The 4198-nt window shown below is 34.2% G+C and overlaps 2 non-coding genes across 2 annotated transcripts; both read right to left on the bottom strand.

The window, feature by feature from the left end:
• Positions 1-728: 728 nt before the first annotated feature.
• Trnas-gcu (transfer RNA serine (anticodon GCU)) lies at positions 729-810 on the bottom strand. The gene has a single exon. It is a non-coding gene; the product is annotated as a tRNA-Ser (tRNA).
• A 773-nt stretch (positions 811-1583) lies between these two features.
• Trnas-gcu (transfer RNA serine (anticodon GCU)) lies at positions 1584-1665 on the bottom strand. The gene has a single exon. It is a non-coding gene; the product is annotated as a tRNA-Ser (tRNA).
• Positions 1666-4198: the final 2533 nt, after the last annotated feature.

The following is a 4198-nucleotide window of genomic DNA, read 5'->3' as shown; positions in this document are numbered from 1 at the left end:
TGTAAACTTTCTGAAATTGAAACTGTTAGCACAGTCTTTCAAAAACTGATTGAGGTGGAAGTAATTTACTTGGCTTAGGTGTTTTAAAGCCACCATTTTAACTGACATATATCTTCTTGCCTATGGTGAAAGCACGAACATCATTAAATGAAACATTGCAATATAATTATGTGCTACATGCACTTGGCCAGCAACAATTCTACTTTCAGTGTCTTTTGCCGAATTTCTGCATCGAACATTGATACAATATTTGCATTTGACATTGTACCCCTAACATAAATAACACCGATATTGACAATTTTGAACACTATAATATGCTTAAGTTAATCTTACCATAAACATATTCGTCTTTTTAATAAAGAAAATCATTCTCAGTAAATTTGGTATGATTTAAATAAAGATAAATATATGTAAAACGATTTTTTACCTTGTAATATTAATGTCCTTCGTTCAAAATAAACAAATACATTACTTTTAACACCCATAAGATATGGCTATATTTATCTGTGAAATTCATGTCATATTAACACGATCGCCACGTCGTATTACCCATATCGAGTACCTGATATAAATCTAATAGATACAGCATCATTGAGTTATAAATAAAAAGGTCGACTGGAGTGTTTCCTGAATAAATACCACATTTCATTTAAATTGCATCGATATCAATTTTCTTGCTATCCTTAATTATATCATTTCAATGTAGATATTTGATTTAAAAATAGATTCGACGAAGATGAGATTCGAACTCATGCGGGCAGACCCCAATTGATTAGCAGTCCATCGCCTTAACCACTCGTCCACCTCGTCGTTATTTTCATATAATTTATATAATAAACAGAACCATTTGAGCAAAACAAATAATGTCGATTTGAGTTACTCTGGTTTACTTTGCAAATAACATACATACTGCGTTGTATTTACCTCTGATGAAATGCTATGTATAGATTAGAGTTTATTAAGTAATTTCTTCGTGAATAAGTAACCTGAGGAAGCGGAGCGCAGCAAAGCGACCGTGGTTTTTTATCCACGAAGAAATTACTTAATCTAACCGACTTAGTGTAAGTCCCTCCCAAATTGCATCAACTTTAATATTATGCCTTGCGCCTGTCAAAAAGACTTTCAATCAATTCAATATATAGTGACGTCATTAAAATCAGCGTTGACAATGGAATAGCGCCTTTGCATATCCAAACAGTAGGCGTTGCTATTTGCGCATACGCAGTAAAAGCAATTTACAGAAAGGATGTTCCAAAACACATCTTAATTCCTTATTTCTCTTTTTGTTTATAACCATATGATTTTTAAAAACAAGTAGATAATATGTAGTCATTCCATTTTAATTAAACTTTTCATAAAGCACGTGCAAATCATGCAGGCGACAAACTGGATTTATTTGACGAAAATGAGTTTTGATCTCAGGCGGAGAGACTCAAATGCATAAGCAGGTCATCACCTGAATAACTCGGCGACATATTCGTAATTTCCGAATAGAATACCTCATAATTATAATTTAGATAAAGAAAACAACACCATTTGACGTCTGATTCAATCGAGTTTTTCGATAAAGAAATAAAATATTACGACGAGGATGAGATTCGAACTCACGCGGGGAGACCCCAATGGATTAGCAGTCCATCGCCTTAACCACTCGGCCACCTCGTCGCTGAAATTACGAACAGTACCAATCTGTAGTATAAAATATGTCGACTGGAGTATTTCCTGAATAAAATCCACTTTTCATAGATATTGCGTCCGTTTCTTTCATTAAACATACTGATTCAGTGGAAGTTGAAATCTTTTTGATTTGTTTCCCAAATTTATTATTGTCAGCGTTTAGTTATTGGATTAAAACAATGTCGATGAGGATGAGATATGACTCATGCAGGGTGACCCAAATAAATGAGCAGTCCATCGCAGAAACCTCTTTAGTTGTTAAGTGTTATCATCTGATGATAAATAAATTTATTTTATGCTGTGAAAATAACCATATTGACCCCTAATTGACTTTATGGTGTTTGTGGGGATATAATAATGCCTCTGCTCACATCTGACCAAAATGTTTGGGCCTAAACTTAAATGTTTTGCTAAGGACCTATTTCTTTAAATGCCTTTGCAGCAAATAGCACGGTATTATATTGATGGTTGGAGACGGGCGAATGCGGATTTGTACGGATGCTTCAGCAATATTAATGTTATAGCGTTAAGTTATTTATTCCCCGGATCTTAGTATTTAAGGCACATCTACTGTATTGCTGACTGTGTTTCAATTGCCTCTTGACACGTAAGTTCCGCTGCTGTCTGCAAATTATCGTTCCATGCTCGAAAGTTGTTTACTCTCCGGTAAGTGGTTTTTGTACCAGCTGGTCATTAAGATCCCGCATCAGAAGAGCAACAAAATATATTCTTGACATTTCTTTCAGCTTTTGTGATAATATTGATATTTTGTGGACGAATGATGCTCTTATTTTATTGTTTCCAAATACCAACCATACAGATGTCTTAAGACTTTATTTGGAAAATAATTTTGTCATATTGACATAACGCTGTTTTTGTTTTGAAGAACACACATACATTTGGACAATGCAGTGTTAACCTTACTTTTTATGCTGTTAGTATATTGTTGTATATTTTTTTAAAATATAAGATATATCCGGCCTATCAGCCTCCATTGTGTACCGTACTCGTGTTTTAACACTAAAATATATTCTTCATTAAATATGTTGCCATTTGTTTGCACTCTATGTGCTCTGTGAATTATCCGTATATACGTGGCACAATATTGTAGTAATCCATTTTCAAACATGTTCCTCTGTGCTCATCACCAATGCTTGACTGTTCATGAAATTAATTACAACCACATGTATATGATTACACAGATTACAAATAAAAATGTAAGCTGATGAGCTGTTATAGATAAATATATTCAGTAAGAGTATTTATATACGATGAATCAAATTGTCTTATGTTCATAAATGAGTTGTGTTTAATTATTTGAAATAAATTACCGATTCGACACGTTATCCTTGCATACACGTGCAAAGAGAACTACACCTTAACTCCAATGTATGAAGCAACTTGTATTCACATCATGGTCATGTAGTCATGTGACTGATCCATTACATTGCAAACATGTTATATTTTTGTAATGTGTTTAAATTGTGTTTATATTGACAACCAATCATTTTGGTCATTTTGCTACCAGAAACTTGGAAATGATTGTCATGAATGTATTCTCGATTCATCAGGATTTCAAAAAGCGTCAACATTAACTTTGTATTTCAACTGCAAGCCTTGACATTGGATTTAATATAGCATCGTCTACACAAAACTGTATCAGCAGAGTATCCCTGTGATATTAATAATACAACTCGACAGTGTTTACCCCTACATATGTTCCTGCCAAAACATATTTTAGGACGCTTATGATTTTAGATAGTTAATAACCGGCTGACAACATATCTAAAACGCTTTTGGTTTTAATACGGACCCTTTTGACTTTTCTTCCAAGATATATATTTGTGTATTAACTAAACTTTACTTAACTATCAAAAAACAGCGATTGCTCTATTTCCAAGACTTTCAAACCGTGAACATTGATGTTTTTATCAATATAATATGCAGCGAGATACATAAATCAGTCGCAGCCTCAGAGCGTGTTGCACGCAATAACAGCTAGCGCATGTCCTAAATTGAGCACCTACTGGGACACATAAATACATATAATGGATGTGAGCGCCATTGTGTATTTATTAGGACGGTATGATTAATATCTATCTCGCTGTATTCGAATGCAATTCTAACATTTTTATAATTTTGTTTACGTAGTGTAGATATAAAGGTTTAGCTTTTTCGTAGAAGAGGTGTAGTTGTAAGGGTGTTTTAGTGTTCAAGGTGATGTTATGGAATCGGTTGTATGGATAGTGTAGTGGAATACATGATGTAGTGGTATAGCTGATCTAGTGGTATAGACGGTGTAAGGGAAGTGGTTGTAGTAATGGTGTTGTGGACTAAATGGTGAAGTCATTTGCTTTGAAGCGGTTTGAATTAGATGTACCCAACACCGGATTGATATTCAACAGGCGCTTTAAAAGTTACTTCCAAATTAAAGCGAACTTTGCGACTGTCCGAGAACTAATCTGGTCCAAGAATCGTTCCCCATCTGATAGGATTTGTGTTAATTTCGGACCAATGTTCC

This window comes from Mya arenaria, chromosome 12, assembly GCF_026914265.1.
Source record: "Mya arenaria isolate MELC-2E11 chromosome 12, ASM2691426v1".
Taxonomy (NCBI): Eukaryota; Metazoa; Mollusca; class Bivalvia; order Myida; family Myidae; genus Mya; species Mya arenaria.
The sequence above is the reverse complement of the archived record's forward strand: the minus strand, read 5'-3'. Positions and strand labels throughout refer to the sequence as shown.